This window comes from Pleurodeles waltl, chromosome 7 (genome assembly GCF_031143425.1).
Source record: "Pleurodeles waltl isolate 20211129_DDA chromosome 7, aPleWal1.hap1.20221129, whole genome shotgun sequence".
Taxonomy (NCBI): Eukaryota; Metazoa; Chordata; class Amphibia; order Caudata; family Salamandridae; genus Pleurodeles; species Pleurodeles waltl.
Window position 1 is genome coordinate 66,305,770 of NC_090446.1, and position 24,076 is coordinate 66,329,845.

Sequence of the window (24,076 nt, forward strand, 5' to 3'; positions counted from 1 at the left end):
GACTACACTGCCATATGGTAATGCTAAATGGCCAAGACTGATGCTCTGGCAGATGAGGGGTTAAATTGTACAAAGACAGCACTCCTAATCCACAGATGTTGAGCTAGATTGTAATTTAATGCACTTAAATTGTGAATGCACTAAAAATGAGAGGGACTGGGAGGCATGGGAAGGAGGGTAGAGAGAGGGAAAGAAAGGAAGAAACAGAGGATAGAGGGAAAAATGTCAGAAAGAGACATCAACAGGAAGAGGTAAGAACAGAGAAAAGAAGAGTTACAGGGATATAGGTGGACATGGATAGAAAGAAGTATTGAAGCAAGGAGGGAGGGGCAGATATAAGAGGATAGGGCCAAAGAGTTTGAGGCATAGAGAGAGCAAAAAGAGAGATAGGACGGGTAAGAGAAATGATATAGGTATAGCCAGGCGTACATATCTATCTATCTATCTATATATATATATATATATATATATACATATATATATATATATATATATATAAGTTTCCATAGATAGAGGTAGTCTAGATAAACATAAACAGATATATAGAGAAAGAGAGATAGCTAGAAAGATAGCTGTAGGTAGATAGATGGTATTGATAGAACAGCAAAACATTTACTTGCAGACTGAAAAGCTTTAGTTCATGACGGTGCTGTTTTCTGTTGTATGATTTTTATGTGTGGGGCTACAATCTGAGTGTGCCCATGCTGACCAGGGGTGCATCTTGCTCTTTGTGACTGTTCCTTCGCAGTCCCCTGGCTTAACCCAATCCTTTCAAACCTGCTAGGAGTAGACACTGAACTGCTGCACAGGCATCGCAAGATAAAAACTAAACAATTCATGTTGGTGGCCTAACAAGTAAAATGCACTTGGTGGAGAGCAGAACGGACACATACGCCTCTGGGCCCCGGTGCCACTGCCCTTGCTGCACCACTGATAGCTGTCGCTGTGTACTGTATTTGTTTCCTGGGTGCAGACAAATTTCATCTGGTGATTTTGTACTGTACAACCCATGCCAGATTTGCAACTTGCATCCCACAGTTTCATGGCCATGTTTGACTCGAATAAATGTAATATGTCATTTTTTCCTAATGCTGATTTTTTGGTTGAGCCTAGGCAGCATCCATGCGCTGTCTTCGAGACATGCTGTATCTCCTCTTTGGGCTTCAAGCAGGCCCATTGATTTCCAGTCGTTTTTTATGTGCCATTCAGAAATGTTGGCTTTTTGGTGCACTGTTGCATTTGTCCCTCCTCTGGGTGCTTAGTTTCCTCCCATGGTGACTGGCCCTATTACATGTAGGCTTTCGCTTCTGTCCTTTACTGTTACTTTTGCCACACTATTTTTCTTTATCTCGGTCAAGCCACATGTGTAACAACGATTTTGTAATGATATACTTTTGTAGCCCCTGCAGCTTTTGTTTGAGCAGCATGTGCGGCTTTTGTTTGATCAGCATGGCACCCAGTACATGGGCGCTGCGCGTCATGTTTAATTATTTTTTTTCTTGAGGAGGTAGCGAGTTGTGTGTGCTTTTGGAGTCAACGCTGATTTTATTGATCTATGGCACAAGCGTTTTTAAAATGCCCTTTCAAAAATCTGATGGCCTGTGTTGCTGCTAACAGAAACTGCTCGCCACCACCATGCCCTCACCTCTGATCCGCTTTTACTGCTGCCAGTTTAGTGTTTTGTGAACGCTTTTTCTTTTCACTCAGGGTTCATCCTGGTCGTCCCTCCATCACTTCCGATTCACTGATGTGCTCCCCTTCCCAGGATGCCTCATGTGGCCCCTCTCCCCCGATGTGTGATGGCATTCTGGTACACACAGATGGCCTCTCCATCTCCTAGCTCTCCCACTCTCTCTGCTGCTCCCGCGGCCTGAGGAGCAACTTCCACGATAAGCCCCAGAAGCAGGGGCAGCAACAGCAGACAGAATTGCAGAAACCAGGTAAGGGCATCTCTTCGAACGAGCCTCCTTGTCCATACTTAACCTTTTTGAAGACTGTCCACACGTGGCTTAGATGTACCCACTTACAGCCCTGCACACACCTGGCTCTGCACCCTTAGCTGTACCCCCTTACTGCCTTGCACACATCTAGCTCTTACACCCTTGGTTGCAAGCCCCTAACTACCAGTCCATGAGCATGCCCTAAATCATTCCTTCCCACTGCTATCCGAAACCCTAATCCCTCACCTTCCAGTGGACACTAAGCTCTGTTGCTTACAGCCCTAACCCCTTACCTCCTTGTGCATGCCTAACCTTTGCTGCCATATGCACACCCTGTTCTGAAATCTGGGCTCACCCGGCTCAGCCACCCTTAGTTCAACCCTCTTCCCACCCTATGCACACCCGGCTCTGCAGTCTAAAATTTTAACCCCCCTTCTGCCTGTGCACTCCCAACTCCGTAATATTCTGCAACACATTTAATAGGAGAGTACCGGCACTTCTCAAGGGCAAACCGGTACACTAGATATTGAGAACCAGTACTTCTATATTTCAATTGAAAGCATTGGAAATGTTGCTGGAATTTGCCCACCGTTCAGTAGCATTATTATTGCATAGCATCACATAACAAACTGGGGTCCTTTTGTGCGGACCTGTGAGTGTCACTTTACAGATGATTTTTCCCTGTGTAGGGACGGGTACGTGGTTCAACTGAAGTGAATTAAGATTATAGCTTCTAAAATGCACTGTGGCTCTAAGCAAAATGTCAAGAGTGTGTGTGTGGATTCCTGTGTGTACCTCTGGCTTGGGCCTTCAATTCCATACAGTTGAAAGAGTAACGCGTTGGGCTGTGTTTTGTTTCAATGTCTTAACCTTTTAAACTCCTACTTAGTTTGTTGGCTCAAAAAAAAAAAGACTTTATAATTTCTGATCCTGTGGTCAAAATAGAAATAAAAATCAATTTATCTCATACGCCTAGGCTTCTGCATTTAGTTACACGGACTTTGTCATTAATATGGCGCCACATAGTAGTTGCTTCAGAGCACTTTCCACATTCATGTAGCTGAATGGATTATTAGAAAATACAGATGGTACTTCAGTAGCGATACTACTTGTTAACAACTTTCTTTGTATGCCTGTGAATATTAGTGAAAATATTAGTGTCACTTAACACCGTGTACCAAACCATATCTAGGCATTTGAATGCTGAATATTATATTATTTATGCCTAGTATTTGTTCCTGGAGTTCAGAGTGTTCAGTAGCACTCCCAGTTGTAGCATAAAAGGCAGCTGACGGACAGTGAGACAAAGTGATTTGCCCAAGATCACACATTTCTGTTAGATGGGGAAGGCAGAATTAGAAAACAGTTGCATGGTTCTAGAGTTGGCAACGTGGGCACTAGACCACATCTTGTCTTTGTTTTACGTCTCTGTTCCCTTAATGTATACATAATGAATGACCTTTGCTGCTTGGAACATGGCATTTTATTATTGTATTTATATACTACCCTTGTAAGGCATTGAAGTACTTTAAAAATGCAATGCTTGTGTGCATTGCTTGTGAGTTCTAAATGTTGTTTCACGCACAGGGGATTGTGTAAGGCACCTAAGATAATGTGCTGCATGGCTAAATACTTATACGATCTCAAAGGCGAGACCTATTGGCTATGGCAGTGCTTGTTTGAAGTGTACTAAGCAACCTACACTAGTGAAGAAATGTCCTGTATCATGTTGAGGTAGAAGTAGATTTGTAGTTGAGCCTGAGAGTCCTTGAGGAGAGAATTTTGATGAGGCAGTCCTGTTGTTCTTCATCTGTGCCAGGGTATTTAAAGATGTTGGTTACATCCCAGAGATGGCATAACATCACCATCTGAACAGCTGTTCTGAAGGGCTTCACTCTGCTGGTATCAGCAATCAAAATATTTTTTGCAGTATGTGTTCTGAAGATGAATTTGGTGTCACTGTAGAAGCTTTTTGCACTGTCTGCATTCTGTAGTGTGGAGGTGTCCAGATTCCTCTTTGATAGCTACTATTGTTCTTGTTGTTGTTTGCTGCCATTAAGCCTGTTGCCATGGTCAGGAAGTCAAGATTCAATCTTGGTAGGATTCAGCTTGAGGTAGGCCTTGGAAATGAGATCTTCAGTTAAACCTTATGTCCATCATGCACAGAGGACTGTAGATATCCTTGTCAGCTAATATTACTGCCATAGGATCTATATACAGTTTGGCAATTACAGGTCAAATACTGGAGCCCTGAGGCAACTCTATATTTGATTAGGACACCTTGGACTAGGAGCAGTGTATCTGAAAAACTTGTACATTCATTTTCTGATATGATGTGAATCATTGTTGGATAATTCATTTGAAAACCATTCGATGTGCATGAGTTTCTAATAAGACATGGTTCTTGACAGGTTTTGAAAGATGCAGAATGTTCGAACAGGAATAAGTAAGCAATTCTTGGAGTCTCATAATCCACCTGATTAATGACTTTCTCTATTCAACACTGTTGTCTTCATGTGGACTGCTAGTAGTTGCAGGAGGGCTTTGCTCTTGATGTCTTTGTGAAGCTCGTTGGCAAATGCTGTCTCAAACCTGATAATTTCTGCACCAATTGTTCTCTCTAGCATACTGAAATATAGCACATTATCCATTTGCTATGAGACTCTTCAAGAGACGATTTTGGCCCCACATAGGTGATATGCAGAGACGGCATAGTATGTGAGTTTCTTGCAGTCCAGTACAGCATGTCCTTGTAATTGTGCTGTAACATGTACGTTTTCTTGGAGTGATTCTGGCCACCTTAAAGTCATCTTGCCCAGTCAGTCTATATAAGAGTCCTCTGCCATGAATGTTTTTTTGATTCCTTTGTACATTCCCCTCGAAGAGACTTTCACTTTCCATGTGAGGGAAGAGGGTAAAAGCCAGCCCAGTTATTAGGTCGAGCCTAGACCGTGCTTACGCTGTCACTTAGTGACCTGTTGTATATGCTTTGTGGGGTTCATCTCCACCCATTGCCTGTCATTTGTCTATGTTAATGTCCTTTAAAAATACTTGCTTGCTAATCGGCAGTCCTTCCTCTTTGTCCTTACTTTTTGACTTTCGTTTACACCCACAGAGCAGGTACCAACTACTGTCTCTTTGCGCTTTGAATCTGTATCTGTTTCTTGGAGGGACTATTTTATTATTTCTTCCCTGCTCCTGTTACACTGTGGGTGCGTGTTCCAGAGCAGAAGCACTCCCTTAGGGACTGGTCAAGCCAGTCCTCCAGAAGGCTTACCTTCTGCCACGCTCTCTTTGGGGAAGCCTTCATGCGACGAGCATAGGCAACATCTGGTTCCTTTTCTTTGATGGGAGGCAGCATCGGATCCCTTTCTTTGTCAGGAGGTGAGCTGGCCCACCAGGATAGTATTGTGTTTTGTGCCATCTTCCTTTTGGGCAGTTTTACCAGCCAGTGTATTTTAGAAGGAAAGGCATAACTCGATTTTATTCATGTGTTTTTGCCTGGCTGTGGGAGTACCCTTTCGGCAATTTATCCAGCCAGTGCATTTTAGAAGGAAGGACGTTGCTCGTATTTATTCACGTGTGTGTCTTTCAGATTTCTGATGGATACAACTACCTGTAGATTCCTCATCTAATGAATTCTCCCAATGCGCCAGCATTCAAAGGAAATTTTCTTCCCAGCTCTGCACGTCGATGAGGACGTCACATTTGCCCGACTTCACGCGACGCCGTCTGACGTCATCGAGGCAATAAGAGGTCCTCGCCGGCGTGCTGATGTCAGTTCCCTTTTTTCCGTGCCTTCAAATAACGTTTTTTTCTCTTGGCTCTTGGGGAGCTACTGTTTCTCGGAAGAGATACTTTCCAGTTAAAATGTGCCACCTCGGAAGTCCGGCTTCAAGCCTTGCAGGGAATGCGGAGGTCGTATGTCGGTCACGGACCCGCATAATGACTGTTTATGGTGCTTAAGCTCAGAACACGACATGGAAGAGTGTGGCTCCTGTCAGCAAATGAATCCAAAGGCGTTGAAAGAGCATGAAACCAAGCTCTTTTTAGTGAAGTCGAAGAAGAAGGAAAAACATCAACATCGCAGATCTTCTTTGAAATCTTCACACAAAAAACTGTGCCATCATGACTCTCTGCGTCGGCATGATTCTCAACGTCGGTCGGGGAAAGATCGATTTCGTTCGAGGTCTCCAGCTGCTCGGCGTCGCTTGACGTGGGAGGTCAGTGCGACAGTGATGCCACAGCCTCAAAATCCTCAGGCGTCACTGGCACCGTCGGTGTTCGAGGTGGACGAGCCTGCCCAGAGTCCTGCCTTCTCGCCTTCTCAGTCAGAGGTGCTGGGACCAGTACCCAAGTCGCAGTCGGCGCCGATGCCGCAGCGGTATCCTGCCTTCCCGGCTCCGGGAGCGGATCTGGCGGCCTTCTTAAATGCGATGTTCATCATCTTTAGTGCCATGGCTCCTGGTGGTGCACCGGCTAGTCCCTCAGGTCCATTGACTTTTGATCTGGGGGCTCCGGCTTCATACAAGTCAATGCCTTTTACGCCCTTCTGCCCAGTAGAAGTGGCTGGTCCGGTGCCAGTGCCTTTGACATTGCCAAGACCTTCGACGCTGGTGGTTTCGGCTCTTCTGGTGGCGCCGTCGGCTTCGACTGAAGAATCGGAAGGTCAGCTGGGGTCGTCGGCATTGGCTGATTCTTTATCGACTAGGTAGCTAGTTTATCCACCAGAAAAGGCATTACCGAAGATAAGTAACTTGTTCTTCTGCCTCTGCCCCTCTTATACTCTATGTGCAATGGGCCCCCTAAGTGGTCCTTGTCAACATGTTCTGTGATGCTTGGATCCAGCTATATTGTGAGTCGTCCACCTCTTCAGCAATTGGGCTTACCCTCATTGGTCTCCGGCTGTATAGCAGTGCATTGGATACTTGCTCCTACTGTCGATTGGGCATTGTATACCTGTGTGGAGCAGGCCCAGCATCTTCTCATTGGTTGTTTTCTTTTCAAGCAGTGAGGTTTGAGGGGTAATTTCCCAACTTCGTGAAATGTGGGGGAGCTGCGGACAGGTATTTTGGGTATGGAGGCCCCATCTCAACTAAGGTGGTAGTGTGGATCGGCAACCATATTTCAGTGGATAAAGGCGCAATGTATTTCTTATCCGAGAAAAGTTTTCTTCGACTGGGATACTATTGTATCTAGTTAGCTCGCACACACACCCTCCCCCATTGTCTCAGTGTGCTTTTTTCCATAGGTTATTCCTCGTGACGCACTGTCTTTGACTTTTCTTTTTCAATTACTGTGACTCCGTGCCTCCATTTCCACCCCTTCATGCCAGGTACGTTAACCCGCGGGCACATGCTGAGGTAAGGTTTGTTACTTAAGGTAACTAAGATCTAATGCATGCCCAGTAACTAAGATCTAATGCCCATGTTCTCTTTCCTTGCGTCGGCCACTGGAGTATTAAGATTAAGATACGGCCTTAGACTTACTCCTGTGCCACGCTTTTGGAAGTAAATGTTTTAATTTCACACAGCTGTCAGCAAGCACGTTATCGGACACTTATAGCTGGTACTATTAATATTTGAATTTGTATGTAAAAGTCCTGCACGTTTGGTAGTCGGAAATACACTGGTTTAAATCTGCTGCTAGTTTTAAGTTTGCATGATTCAAATCCCTGGCCAGTTTCAAGCGTTCATGAGAGATGGAATTCTAAATAGCCAACTAGGGAAATGTTTGGTTAGGAAGGCAGCACGCCGCCGGTTCCAACCACACCAGTGCCAACTTTATTGTTTTACGTTATTAGAATTTATTATTTCTAATAAATGTTTTTCATTTAGCCTCAGTAGTCAGCAAACTCATGGCATGTATGCTGTTCTTGTCAAAGATACATGAGCAGGTTCAATACTTTTCGCTGTGATTAACCTCTTCCCATCTATAGCAGCATTATCAATGGTTTTGTCCTTTTTTTGCTGTTGACGCCAGCAGGTACTTCATGGTAGAATGTGTGCAGTCTTTGTGGATAAGTTTTAATGTAGCATCCTTAGCTGTATAAGACGGGTGGCTCGTTATATTAAGTGCTGATGGTATTATTTTGATACCGATTCCACTTTCAGTGCGTGCATATACAGGGTGGTCAGGTTGGACAGCGACTGCTGTACTTTCTTTTTCTGAATCCTTGAGTGGGCACCTAGTAATGTTGAAATCTTATGCACAATATTTTGCTCTCACGTGGCTTGTTCACACACTCTTACATTTTACCATTTGTCATTCTGTTACTGTTTTAAACACCCTTACTTTCATTGCCATGGGATGTAGACTGCCTCTGGATTATTTGATTGTTCCAGTAGCTTGGTGTGCCATATGTTGAACACTTCATCCTGATGTTTATAAGCAATACTTTTTTTACAGTGAAATGTTGCTTGGTACACTCGTCCAGTTAGTTATCCTGTCCCCGGATTATTTGAGTGTTTCAGTAGCTTGGTGTGCCATATGTTGAGCGGTTCAGTCTGATGTTTATATGCAATCATTTTTATTATATTGAAATGTCGCTTGGTAAAATCGCCCAGTTAGCCATCCACAGGAACTCTAAGTCCACTGATATTCTTTAACTACTGTGCAGCAGTAATTCACTGGGTAATGAATATAGCATCTTGCAGCACAAATCTACAAAACATTTTTAAAAGTTTTAAATGACAAGTTCTGTGAAAACAAAAATCTAAATAACAAAATGTAGACGACATCCTCACTATTTATGGCAAAATCTAAGCTAATCTTACAAAGCCTGAACTAAGCAAAGGACAACTAAATAGTCCCTATAAATCATATTTGTCACCTTCCATAACAAGCATTGGCAAATCCAATAGGTCTTGGCTTTTGGCTGCCTTTAAAGACCTATTGGCTTTGACAATGCTTTTTTACCATTGATATTCAGCATAAGAAAAAAGAAATGCTGTTTGAGGATACTGTGCAGCACTGGCAATAAATGGGAAAAGCGCAATGATGTGTAAATACTTTTGCATCCAGAAGCCAAGGTGGCCCAGCATGATAACTTAGGTGCATGCATGCATCACCATTCACATACATTGTCCAACACATTTGGCTTTTCTTTTTACTGTTACCATTCCAAGATGGTGAGCGCCAATATTGGAGAAGTAAACCAGTAAATAAAAAGTAATATATGTGCAGAAATGCGTTTTGTTGTTGGAAGATCATCATCAGCAAATAGCAGCTGCCAGTTCCCCTAAAATATGTTAAGAAAAAAAAAATACTGACATGAGGGCTGGGTAAACAAATGGAGAAGCAGGTCGTGGGTGAAGGGAGCGTAATAGTATAGTGGAGCAACTGAGAATGGCACAGGGTAATGGAGGAGCGTGAGGGAGAGGGAACTTAAAAAAAAGAAGCAAAAAAAATGTGGTTGTATGAGAAGCAAAAGGCAAACGGGGAAGGTAGGGAGGATTGTGCAACTTGGAGTATGTTCTGTGTGAGAGGGATGCAGCAAGCAAGGGAGAGAGTATGAAACACATGCACTCCGATGGAGTGTTGAAAGAAAAATAACACAGTCCCCTGAATGTGAGCACTGCAAGGATGAAAGTCATCCAGCTTAAAGGATAGCAAAGAAGCTATGCTTCGGGGTATGGACACACATAAGAAGAACAAGGATATAAACAAGAAAGTCAACGAGCTTTAAGCATTGGACTGACCCAAATCCCACTGTACATTTTGTTACTATCCAAAATAGATCTTCAACAATAAGTACTTAAAATCTGTCCCCAGGTGAGACCTATTAAGTCAGCAAAATAGTGTGTTCATTCTGATGTGAGTGTGTGTCTATGTGTGTGGTGTGTGTTGTCTAAGTGTGTGTTGTCAAAGTGCGTGTGTATGCTCATGTACTATCAGTGCATTGCTATACAGGATAGTTGGTTTTATAGAGGTGGAATGAAGTACTATCTGTATGATATAACATTTTGTGAAAAATACATGGGCTAATGTCATAGCAGAGGATGTCTAGCACCTAAATTGATTGCAGATTTCTAGTAATATCAGTTTCTCCTTGTGTATTCATGTGAAAATGCTGTCAGAAGATCCTTGTGTCACTGTCATGGCATACCTGTCTCAGTGAAGCACACAATGTGCCAGGATGCTTCCTTGTGCCTCATAAGCTTTTTCTTGATTCTGGTGGGCATTGATTTATCAAGGACTGCAGTCAGTGCCATCATGACTTACTGTACATATTTTTCTTTCTGTGTAAACTCTTGAGTTATAGTTCATAACTATATACAGGCACGGCTCTCGGCAAGCAAAAGGGGCGGGGCGGCGCACAGGGAATAAAAATGAAATTAAAAATTTAAAAAACACTTACCTCCATCACCAATGCACTGCTCCATCCGTTCCTCTTCTGGCTGAAGGCACAGGCTCCCAGCCTGCCCTGCGGCCAATCCTGATGCTGTTCAGTGCAGCATCAGAATTGGGTGGGAGCACCCAGCTAGGGTGCTCCCAGGCAGACTGGAAGCCTGTGCAGGCTCTATCCAGCCCGGCAACGGTGTTGCTGGACTGGAGAGAGCCTACTGTGCATGTGTGTTTGGCCAGCCCGAGACAGACCTCTCCCCTGTCCATCACCACCCCAGGGGTGGCCAGAGATCCTCCAGAGGGTCCCTGGGTTCTGCCATCTTGAATCCAAGGTTGGCAGGGACCTCTGGAAGCATCCGAGTGGCCAGGCAGGTGATGTCAGAGCCCCCTCCTGATAGGTGCTCACTTGGCTGGGTGACCAACCCCCCTTTCAGGGCTATTTAGAATCTCTCTCTTGGGTGGGTCCTCAGATTCGGCTTGAAAGATTCCAGCAGGACTCCTCTGCAACGTTACTTCGACTTCTAGCGACTGGAGCTCCTGCCAGCTTCTGCAACTATTCTCCGGCTGTGCATCCTCTGAGGGTGGCAATTCTTCAGCTTGAACGAGAAGGAAGAAGGAATCTCACTTAGAGTGAAGGAGTCACTCCCCTGCATCCGTAGGCACCTACTGCAATGACGACGGGCTGCGTGGATCACCTGTCATCCTGAGCTGTGTGGATCCTGCATCACAGGTGGTAGTCCGGAGTAGTCGCCTTTGCCCTCTCTGCCAGTTGTCCTACTTCGGTGGAGGTAAGACCTTGCCTTCCCACTCAGGACAGTACCTCTGTGCACTGCATCACATGCAGCTGCCAAGACTTGTTTGCATCCCCTCCAAGGGATCTTCAGGCTATGTATAGCTCCAGTCCCCAGGAACCCTTCCTGCGACGCACAGTCCTCTGTGTCGTTCTCTTGCGGCGTGGGACCCTTCTTCAGATATGCTGTGTGGGCTCTTCTGCAACTCCTGTGTCCCCCTCCTGTGGGTGCTGCCTTTGCTTCTGCGGGCTCCCTGTTTCGCTGAGGGTCCCCTCTGATTCCCCCTCCTGGGTTAAGTCCTCCTGGGCCTTGCTGGTCTCCGGCAGCTCCACTTTTCACCAACGCAAACTTTGCCTTTGCCAAGGCTTGTTAGTGGATCTCTTGCACCAACACCCAACTGCAATTCTTCTTCCAGCATGAGACATTGTCTGCATCCCTCAGGAGCTCTTCACCTACTCCAGGGCTGCAGTGCTGACCTTCTTCACCTCACCATCGACCACCTCCTGCATCCACAGCTGGGTGGGTAGTAACTCCTACTCCTCCTGGACTCTTCTGTGACTTCTGGACAGGTCCCTTTCTTCCACAGGTCTTCCTCTTCAGGAATCCACCGCTGGTTTCTTGCAGTCTTGTCTGGGTGTTGCATTTTCTTCTTTTCCTTCCTTTTGGGTGGTTTGGGGAAAATCCACTAACTTACTCCTTTTCTCCTGGTCACTAGGGGCATTTGGTACTTACCTTTGGGTTTCCTAGTACCACCAGCTTCCCTTTACACATTCCACTTACCTAGGTAGAGGCCCTTTGTTAGCATTTCACTTTTTTAGTATATGGGTTAGTGTAAGGAAATGCCTCCTTGGCATGGTTGCATTTGCTGATGCGAAGTTATGATTTGAAAGTGTGCTGGGACCCTGCTAACCAGGCCCCAGCACCAGTGTTCTTTCCCTAAACTGTACCTTTGTCTCCACAATTGCACAACCCTGGCACTCAGGTAAGTCCCTTGTAACTGGTACCAGGGGCCCTGATGCCAGGGAAGGTCTCTAAGGGCTGCAGCATGTCTTATGCCACCCTGGGGACCACTCACTCAGCACATGCACACAACATCACAGATTGTGTGTGCTGGTGGGGAGAAAATGACTAAGTCGACATGGCACTCCCCTCTGAGTGCCATTCCAACCTCACACTGCCTGTGGCATAGGTAAGTCACCCCTCTAGCAGGCCTTACAGCCCTAAGGGAGGGTGCACTATACCACAGGTGAGGGCATATGTGCATGAGCACTATGCCCCTACAGTGTCTAAGCAAAACCTTAGACATTGTAAGTGCAGGGTAGCCATAAGAGTATTTGGTCTGGGAGTTTGTCAAACATGAACTCCACAGTTCCATAATGGCTACACTGAAAACTGGGAAGTTTGGTATCAAACTTCTCAGCACAATAAATGCACACTGATGCCAGTGTGCAATTTATTGTAACATACACCCAGAGGGCATTTTAGAGATGCCCCCTGAATATCTACCCGACTTCTAGTGTACGCTGACCAGTTTCTGCCAGCCTGCCACACACCAGACATGTTGCTGGCCTCATGGGGAGAGTGCCTTTGTCACTCTGTGGCCAGGAACAAAGCCTGTACTGGGTGGATATGCTTCTCACCTCCCCCTGCAGGAACTGTAACACCTGGCGGTAAGCCTCAAAGGCTCACCCCTTTTGTTACAGTGCCCCTGGGCATCCCAGTTAGTGGAGAGGCCCGCCCCTCTGGCCACTGCCCCCACGTTTGGCGGCAAGGCTGGAGGAGATAATGAGAAAAACAAGGAGGAGTCACCCATCAGTCAGGACAGCCCCAAAGGTGTCCTGAGCTGAGGTGACCCCTGCCATGAGATATCCTCCATCCTGAGTTTGGAGAATTCCCCCAATAGGATTATAGGATTAGGGTTGTGCCCCCTCCCCACAGGGAGGAGGCACAAAGAGGATGTAGCCACCCTCAAGGACAGTAGTCATTGGCTACTGCCCTCCCAGACCTAAAAACACCCCTAAATCCAGTAATTAGGGGCTCCCCAGATCCCAGGAAACCAGATTCCCGCAACCTGAAGAAAGAAGAAGGACTGCTGTCCTACAAGCCTGCAGAGAAGGAGGAAGACGACAACTGATTTGGCAACTACCGGCCTGTCTCCAACTTCGAAAACCTGCTCCAGCGACGCATCCGACAGTAACCAGTGACCTCTGAAGCCTCAGAGGACTGCTCTGGACTACAGGGCCAAGAAACTCCTGTGAACAGCGGCCATTTTCAAAACCAGCTACTTCTTTGCAACAAAGAAGCAACTTCCAAAGACTTCACGTTTCCCGCCGGAAGCATGAGACTCTACACTCTGCACCCGAAGCCCCTGGCTCGACCTGCAGAAAACCAATACCTCAGGGAGGACTCCCCGGTGACTGCGAGCCCGTGAGTAACCAGAGACAACCCCCATGAACCCCCACAGCAACGCCTACAGAGAGAATCCAGAGGTTCCCCCGACCGCGACTGCCTGTAACAAGGGACCCGACGCCTGGAACCAACACTGCACCCGCAGCCCCCAGGACCTGAAGGAACCGAACTTCGATGCAGGAGTGACCCCAGGTGACCCTCTGCCTTGCGCAGGTGGTGGCTGTCCCGAGAAGCCACCCCTGTGCCTGCCTGCACCGCTAGAGTGACCTCCGGGTCCCACCATTGAAGCCTATACAAAACTCGATGCCTGCTTTGAACACTGCACCCGGCCGCCCCTGTGCCACTGAGGGTGTGTTTTGTGTGCCTACTTGTGTCCCCCCCAGTGCTCTACAAAACCCCCCTGGTCTGCCACCCGAGGACGCAGGTACTTACCTGTTGGCAGACTGGAACCGGAGCCCCCCTGTTCTCCATAGGCGCCTATGTGTTTTGGGCACCTCTTTGACCTCTGCACCGGACCGGCCCTGAGCTGCTGGTGTGGTAACCTTGGGGTTGCCTTGAACCCCCAACGGTGGGCAGCCTATGCCACAGGACTGAGACTTGTAAGTGTTTTACTTACCTCCTAATCTAACCTTTACTTACCTCACCCACGAACTGTTGATTTTCTCACTGTTTCCACTTTGAAAATAGCTTATTGCCATGTTTACAAAGACTGTACATGATATTGTTTTCATTCAAAGTTTCTAAAGTATTTAAGTGAAGTACCTTACATTTAAAGTATTAACTGTAAATCTTGAACCTGTGGTTCTTAAAATAAACTGAGAAAATATATTTTTCAATATAAAAACCTATTGGCCTGGAGTAAGTCTTTGAGTGTGCGTTCCTCCTTTATTGCCTGTGTGTGTACAACAAATGCTTAACACTACCCTCTGATAAGCCTACTGCTCAACCACACTACCACAAAATTGAGTATTTGAATTATCTATTTTGCCACTATCTTACCTCAAAGGGGAACCCTTGGACTCTGCACACTATTTCTCACTTTGAAATAGTACATACAGAGCCAACGTCCTACAGTTAGGCTCCTCCCAGGGTCACTATGGTCTAATTTCATTTGCACTGTTTTCTATCACTTTTTATGCCTATTACTGATATCTAGTGTATATATTTAGTGTGTTACTTACCGCCTATTGGAGGGTTTCCTCTCTAGTACTTTTTGGTACTGTGTCACTACAATAAAGTACCTTTATTTTTGTAACACTGAGTGTTTTCTTTCATTTGTGTAAGTGCTGTGTGACTACAGTGGTATTGCATGAGCTTTGCATGTCTCCTAGTTAAGCCTTGGCTGCTCATCCACAGGTACGTCTAGAGACCGTGGCTTCTACACTAATAGGGGATACCTGGACCTGGTATAAGGTGTAAGTACCTTAGGTACCCACCACACACCAGGCCATCTTCCCACGAAGGTACTACATACAAAACTGATCTACTGTACGCAACTGTTTATCACAGTAGTTACATCTGCTTCACTTTAAACACAATCGTACTGCTAGAAACAGTATGTTGATGCAACACACTGATGTATCTTAACAGATAGATATGCAGAACACATAATTTTGTAATAATAAAATCTATTAGGGCACATGCAACCTAGCTTGTACAGAAAACAGTTGTGCATGCAATAATACATAAGTGTGTTCAGTAATCCAGTTCTATGTGTAGTGACACAACTGTGTATAGTTATATCTCCCCAGTATTGGGTCCTTCATAGATTCATATGCTTTACTCATTCACTGTTGTGAACCTGGGAATCTTGTGGGACAAATGACTAAACTCCAGCCAATCAAGCGATAGCACCCTCTGGGATACTCCCAAGAGAGGCTGAGTCCCTCAGATTTTCTGCTGCACGACATGTGAAGGGAGTATCCCTAATCAGTGCTCAATTCTCTTTAAAACCAGCTTCTAGAAACTACTGCTACTACTTCTACCATGTCTGAGACATTGAAAAAAGGGCCTCTTCAGGCACTGCAAGGCGTGATAAAAAAAGCCTTCATGTAGATGATCCACACAAAAACTGTCTGTACTTACTCTAGCCTCAGCGCAAGGTAAACGGCTGTAAAGTCTGCCATACTTTTTTCCACCAAATCCTTGAAGGACAGGGAGGGGAGACTTCTTTTGTGGCTTCAAAAAGCCATGATGGAGAGCTCTTCATCTCCTGAGGAGGATAGTGACACCTGTTCCACATTTCAGAAGAAATCTCATAAGAGGAAAATATCCCATGACCAGGGGACTTCTGAGGAATACAGAAAGGCCCTCAAGACATCCCACAATGGGCCTGCCAAGGGCAGCTCAAAAGAGTAGAAGAAAAGACATATCTCTTCAGAGACTTCCACATCTGAGGCCAGTACCCCATCAATTAAAACTTGAGCTCATCCTCAAACATCCTCTTCAGATCCTTCAACAACAAGGCACAAGCCTGCTCTTAAACCCCAGTTGATGGCAACTTCACCGATGACAGAAATATTGTTGATGACGACAACAGTTACCACAGTCCTGCCACTGACTCCTTCCATCTCTGAGTTAGTGTTGATTCCATTGATGACGTTTTCATTGTCGACGAAGGCTCCATTGACAGCCACGCCAATACTACCATCTGTGACGGCGTAGTTGACCATGACCCTGCTGACGAGGACATCACTGAATACTCTGAAAATCACTCAGCAACTCCAGCTGTTCTGTCAACTTCCATTGGCTCAATGTCGTTGACAGTCCATTGATGACACTAAAAGTGACACTGACTTTCCTCTTACCTAGACATACCACTCCCAGCAAGGTATCTCCTTTTCCCCCAAGCCATCTTCTGGATGTGGAAGAGTCTGAGAATGAAGGCCCTTTTGGAACAGCCCACAGTCCATCCAAACTCCATTTGAAATACCAGGAGAAAGAGGATGAGGAAGAGGATCAATATTATGTACATTATTATAACCCAAAGGCAAGATATCCTGACAAGTCTAGTCATTATGGAGGACCGTACCAGTATTATGGTGAACTGCCTTCTTGAGAGGGTGTTGTCAAAGTGCCTATGTCTCTCTTTAATGATCTCCAGGCAGTGGTGAAAGACTACCACAAATGGTTCCTGAACCTCCACAGGAACAGCCCACGGCTCCACCTCCATCTCCCAGAACTCGGGGCCTAGCCCTCCACCTATAACGCCCAGGATGATGCCTGCATCAAACATAGCAGCTCCCCTGAGTCATGACTCTTCTTCATCAGAGAATGACAGGGAGGAGGGAGAAATTCCAGACAATCAACCTGCCCATGAAAATGGGATGATTACCTAATCCCCACCCCATCACCTTCTACACCACAGCTTGTGGACTCTCCTCTGGAGGACATAAGAGGATTCCACAATTTAATGGAGCGAGCTGTGACAGGATTCCAATTTCCAATATTAGTCAATCAGATTTACTGCTTCCTCTACGATTTTGAGGAGCAAACAGAGAAACCGGTGTGAGCCATCCCCATTATAGACTACTTGTCGGAAGAGGGCACAAAGATTATGAGGAATCTGGCAACTGTAATGGCAGTTTTGCTATGCATAGATAGAAAATATGAGGCCCCAGAGGACTCTCCTGCTTGCCTCAAAGGGCACCCCAAACCAGACTCAATAATTTCACAAGTGGCCAAATGCCATTCTGAGAACCCCTCCACTCCTATCTCTGCTCTACCAGACAAGGAGGGAAGGCACCTGGACAATATAGAGAAACAGTTCTCTAGCATGTCTGCCATCACAGTTCATGTGGCCAATTGCCTGCAATCCTAGGTCGCTACGATAGGTAGATGTGGTCTGACATCAGCACCCTTATTGACCTGGTGCTTGGGGACAGAAAATTAGAGGCAAGAAAGATCTTTCATAAAGGCAAGCGCACGTCATAAGAGATCATAGACTGCGCAATGGACATAGCCTCCACCGGCTTTCGGTAGCTAGTGGGAGCTGCAGTGTTGAGAAGACAAGATTGGCTCAAAGTGACAACTTTCCGACTAGAGGTGCATCCAAAACTTGAGTATGACCTATGATGGGGAAATCCTCTTTGGCAAGGACATAGATTATGCTCTGTTATCCATCAAGACAGACAAAGATACAGCTAAATCTCTAGGCACTTTACAGTTCCGAAATCTGCCCTTTCGAGGGGTATGTGGAAGAGACTTCTCAATGTATAGAGGGGGATACCAGCTGTTCCAACAGTGCCAACCCTTCCAATTGCAAAATAGGTCCTCTAACCAACAAGGCCTAAACAAAAGCAGATCCCCCACGGTCGAACCAGCCGCAAACAGTGACCTCTACCAGGTGCCGGCTACCCCCAACCCATCTCAAGCTTTGGATGCAAAGATTACCAACTACCTCCAGCAATGGCCGCAAATAACATCAGACAGATGGGTATTAGATCTTGTCACCTACGGTCAGACCCTGGAGTTTGTTGAGAGGCTGCCGACTACTCCACCAAATGGAGCGCACCCACCTCATCTTCACTTACTCAGAAAAGAAGGCCTCACCAGGCTTGCCAAAGGAGAAATAGAAAACGTTCACAGCCCCCCCCCCCCCCCCAAGTGAGTGGGTTTCTACTCCAGTTTTTTCTTCATAAAAAAAAGAAATCCCTTCTTGACCTCAGGAAGTTAAACAAGTATCAGTGGAAACAGTCATTTCCTGCGATCACCCTCTCAGACATCTTTCATTTCCTAAACCATGGAGACTACATGACAACTGTGGATATATTCTTCCACATCCCCATACATCCCAAACATCCCAAATACCTTTGCTTCACTTTAGCTGGCATCCATTACCAAATCAAAGTCCTCCCATTTGGCCTCAAATCAGTCCCTGCATTTTCACCAAATGCCTAGCCTCGGTAGCAGCATTTCTCAAAAGGAGGGTCATCAGGTATTCCCCTACCTAGATGACTGGTTAATAAAAGTGCCAATGGCATCATCTCAAGGATCCTTGGCCACAGAAGCTTTCCTAAAGTTGTATCACAAACTGTGTCTCACCGTGAATTACCAGAAATTATCACTTACATCATCCAAGAGGATGATGTTCCTGGGTGCAGCCTTAGATACAGTCCGAGACAAAGCCTTTATATCCCACCACAGACAAGGAAGGCTAAGGGAACTGGCTCTCAAACTGTCTGGAAAAAAGTAAGTTTCAGCGCATCTGTTCAAATCGCTTCTGGGCATGATGTACTCAGTGATCAATCTGGTCCCTTTCGCGTGCTTGAAAATGAGACCCTTGCAGCAAGAGCTTCAAAAACAATGGATTTAAACAGAAGGACTTTTTGAGGACCTTGTGAACATTGTATCAAGAATGATGGAAGGACTAGCATGGGGGTCTCAGACCATCCACCTGTCAGAGGGCCTCTCATCTCAAATACCTGACTTCTTCATAACTACGGGTGCCTCCGTAAAGGGCTTGGGTGGTCATCTGCAGGTACCTGCAAAATCATGAAAAGTTATCTTGTCTCCAGAAGGGCATGCATATCAACCACCTGTAGCTCAAAACTATCTATATCACCCTCCAAGTTCCCTACCAAGGATAGCAGGTTCTTCAGTTTTGGTTCGCACGGACAATACCACCAGCATGCATTATTTGAACAAGCAAGGGGTAGAAGATTGCTCACGCTCTCCAAGTAAGCTGAAGAACTCTGGAGCTGGCTAACTACTGACACGTTCACTCTGCGGGCCGAACGCGTTCCTGGAACAAACAACCTCTTGGCAGACATGCTCAGCAGAACCAAGGACAGATACCAAGAGTGGGAGCTGGATCAATAGGCGCTGGACAGGATCTTCTTTCTCTGGGGAAAAACCAGCATTGGATCTCTTCGCAACAAGTGAGAACAGCAAATTCAAGTTCTATTCAAGTTGGTATCCGCACCCAGGATTGTGGGGGAATGTCTTTTCGGTCAGATGGTCTGGGATCTATGCATACGCTTTTCCCCCATACCTCTTATACCAAAAGTTCTCAGCAAAATTAAAGCGGAGCACTGTGTCCTCCTCCTGATAGTCCCAATGTGGCCCAGACAGCATTGGTTTAGTGAGACCCTTTCGTATATGGTGAAATACCCAAGATTCTGCAGTTCGTGCTCCTTCAGCAAGTGCCATCCATTTTCTTTAACTTCAGCATAGGTATTACCATATTTGCTTAGCTTAGCTCAGTCTGGCCTCTCACATAATACAATTAGAAGTCACCTCGAAGCAGTTTCTCGATTTAGATGGTCCTGAAATCAGAGATTTTTATGGTCTCAGAGACTGATAAAGGAATTTTTGTGAGGTCTGTTTAGAGCTTAGCATCATGTAAAAAAAAAAAGCCACTGATTTCATGGCAGCTAAATACGGTACTGGCTGAGTTACTGGAAGGACCTTTTGAGCTTATTCACAAGACTGATATTAAGTATTTTTCATGGTAAATGGCAGTTCTCTTAGCATGGGCATCAGCAAGGAGGATAAGTGAGATACAGGTGATTACATTTCAACAACCACACATGCAATTTAAAAATGACACAGTTATTTTAAGGATTAACGCGCACTTCATAAGGATCAAACAGGCTTTCACCTAAACAAATCCTTTTCTTAAAAGGATATTTCCAAAATCTGTTGAATGAAGCCGAAAGGGTGCTTCATTCTCTGGACATTTAAAGGGGCCTTAAATTTTATATTGAAAGAGATAAACCCTTTCTAGTTGCATTTACACTTCCAAGGAAACGGCAAGCCTTGGCAAGGGTTAATATAGCCAGATGGGTATAGCTGGCTATTGCATGTTGCTGCGAAAAAGTAGGAAGACCACTGAGTACTAAGGTTAGACCTTATTCAAGAAGAGTGTGACAACATCTATGGCATTGTTTGCTGGAGAGTCATACCTGATATATACAAAGCAGCCACATAGGCAAATTAGCATATGTTCACTACACACAATTGTCTAGTGTAGGAGGCTGGCCTGGCTTATAGTGGGTACCGAGTGGTACTTACACCTTGTTCCAGGTCCAGTTATCCCTTATTAGTAGAATAGAGGTGTTTCTAGCAGCTTTGGCTGATAGAGATAGCTATGGCAAAGCAACTTAGGCTGAACTAGGAGACATGCAAAGCTCCTACTATACCACTGTAAGGAAATGCCTCCTTAGCATGGTTACCCCCTGACTTTTTGCCTTTGCTGATGCCAAGTTATGATTTGAAAGTGTGCTGAGGCCTGCTAACCAGGCCCCAGCACCAGTGTTCTTTCCCTAACCTGTACCTTTGTTTCCACAATTGGCACACCCTGGCATCCAGGTAAGTCCCTTGTAACTGGTAACCCTGGTACCAAGGGCTCTGATGCCAGGGAAGGTCTCTAAGGGCTACAGCATGTCTTATGCCACCCTGGAGACCCCTCACTCAGCACAGACACACTGCTTGCCAGCTTGTGTGTGCTGGTGGGGATAAAATGACTAAGTCGACATGGCACTCCCCTCAGGGTGTCATGCCAACCTCACACTGCCTATAGGTATAGATAAGTCACCCCTCCTAAGGCAGCGTGCACTATACCATAGGTGAGGGCATAGGTGCATGAGCACTATGCCCCCACAGTGTCTAAGCAAAACCTTAGACATTGTAAGTGCAGGGTAGCCATAAGAGTATATGGTCTGGGAGTCTGTCATACATGAACTCCACAGCACCATAATGGTTACACTGAAAACTGGGAAGTTTGGTATCAAACTTCTCAGCACAATAAATGCACACTGATGCCAGTGTACATTTTATTGTAAAATACACCCCAGAGGACATCTTAGAGATGCCCCCTGAAACCATACCCGACTACCAGTGTGGGCTGACTAGTTTTAGCAGCCTGCCACACACCAGACATGTTGCTGGCCACATGGGGAGAGTGCCTTTGTCACTCTGTGGCTAGTAACAAAGCCTGTACTGGGTGGAGGTGCCTCTCACCTCCCCCTGCAGGAACTGTAACACCTGGCGGTGAGCCTCAAAGGCTCACCCCCTTTGTTACAGCACCCCAGGGTACTCCAGCTAGTGGAGTTGCCCGCCCCCTCCGGCCACGGCCCCACTTTTGGTGGCAAGGCCGGAGGAGATAATGAGAAAAACAAGGAGGAGTCACTGGCCAGTCAGGACAGCCCCTAAGGTGTCATGAGCTGAGGTGACTCTGACTTTTAGAAATCCTCCATCTTCCAGATGGAGGATTCCCCCAATAGGATTAGGGATGTGCCCCCCTCCCCTCAGGGAGGAGGCACAAAGAGGGTGTAGCCACCCTCAGGGCTAGTAGCCATTAGCTACTAACCCCCCAGACCTAAACACACCCCTAAATCGAGTATTTAGGGGCTCCCAGAACCTAGGTAACTAGATTCCTGCAACCTAAGCCGAAGAAGGACTGCTGAGCTGAAAAACCTGCAGAGAAGACGGAGACACCTACTGCTTTGGCCCCAGCTCTACCGGCCTGTCTCTCCACTTCAAGAGAACTGCTACAGCGATGCGTTTCACAGGGTCCAGCGACCTCTGAAGCCTCAGAGGACTACCCTGCATCTAAAAGGACCAAGAACTCCCGAGGACAGCGGCTCTGCTCCAAAGAAGAAACATCTTTGCAACAAAGAAGCAACTTTGAAAGAACACACGTTTCCCGCCGGAAGCGTGAGACTTTGCACTCTGCACCCGATGCCCCCGGCTCGACTTGTAGAGAACCAACACTACAGGGAGGACTCCCCAGCGACTGCGAGCCCGTGAGTAGCCAGAGTTGACCCCCCTAAGCCCCCACAGCGACGCCTGCAGAGGGAATCCAGAGGCTCCCCCTGACCGCGACTGCCTGCTTCTAAGAACCCGACGCCTGGTAAGGACACGGCACCCGCAGCCCCCAGGACCTGAAGGATCCGACCTCCAGTGCAGGAGCGACCCCCAGGTGGCCCTCTCCCTTGCCCAGGGGGTGGCTACCCCGAGGAGCCCCCCCCCCCTTGCCTGCCTGCATCGCTGAAGAGACCCCCAGGTCTCCCATTGAACTATATTGCAAACCCGACGCCTGTTTGCACACTGCACCCGGCCGCCCCGTGCCGCTGAGGGTGTACTTTTTGTGCTGACTTGTGTCCCCCCCGGTGCCCTACAAAATCCCCCTGGTCTGCCTTCCAAAGACGCAAGTACTTACCTGCTGGCAGACTGGAACTGGGGCACCCCCTTCTCCATTGAAGCCTATGCGTTTTGGGCGCCACTTTGACCTCTGCACCTGAGCGGCCCTGAGCTGCTGGTGTGGTAACTTTGGGGTTGCTCTGAACCCCCAATGGTGGGCTACTTTGGACCCAACTTTGAACCCTGGAGGTGGTTTACTTACCTGCAAAACTAACAAACACTTACCTCCCCCAGGAACTGTTGAAAATTGCACTGTGTCCAGTTTTAAAATCGCTTATTGCCATTTGTGTGAAAACTGTATATGCTATTTTGCTAATTCAAAGTTCCTAAAGTTCCTAAGTGAAATAGCTTTCATTTAAAGTATTGTTTGTAAATCTTGAACCTGTGGTTCTTAAAATAAACTAAGAAAAGATATTTTTCTATATAAAAACCTATTGGAATGGAATTGTCTTTGAGTGTGTGTTCCTCATTTATTGCCTGTGTGTGTACAACAAATGCTTAACACTACCCTGTGAAAAGCCTACTGCTCAAACACACTACCACAAAATAGAGCATTAGAATGATCTCTTTTTACCACTATCTTACCTCTAAGGGGAACCCTTGGACTCTGTGCATCCTATTTCTTACTTTGAAATAGTACATACAGAGCCAACTTCCTACAACCACTTATATCATATAGCACAATATCATATGAAAACACAATACTCAGAGTTACTGAAAATAAAGGTACTTTATTTTAGTGACAATATGCCAAAGGTATCTCAGAGGATACCCTCACTTCGGAGGTAAGTAATATACACAAATTATATGTACAAAAACCCCAAACAGGTAAGTAACAGTAAGAAAAGTAGTGCAAACAATATAGAATCACAATAGGATGCAATAGGTAGACATAGGTCTAGGGGCAACACAAACCATATACTCCAAAAGTGGAATGCGAATCACAAATGGAACCCAGACCTACGGGAGGTTGTGGAGGGTCACTGGGACTGTAAGAAAACAGTAAGCGTGTCCAAGATACCCCACCCCAAGACCCTGAAAGTAGGAGTAAAGTTACCCTACTACCCCAGAAAGATAGTATAGTCGAGATAGGGGATTCTGCAAGAACCACAACCACCAGCAAAACACTGAAGACTGATTCCTGGACCTGTGGACGTGTAAAGGAAGAGGACCAAGTCCAAGAGTCACGCAAGTGTCCAGGGGGGGGCAGGAGCCCACTAAACCCCGGATGAAGGTGCAAAAGGGCTGCCTCCGGGTGGAAGAAGCCAAAGATTCTGCAACAACGGAAGGTGCCAGGAACTTCTCCTTTGGTAAGAAAATGTCCCACAGCATGCTGGAGGATGCAGAAGTGTTCCCACGCAGAAATACCGCAACCAAGCCTTGCTAGCTGCAAGAGTCGCGTTGAGGATTTTGGGTGCTGCTGGGGACCAGGAAGGACCAGGATGT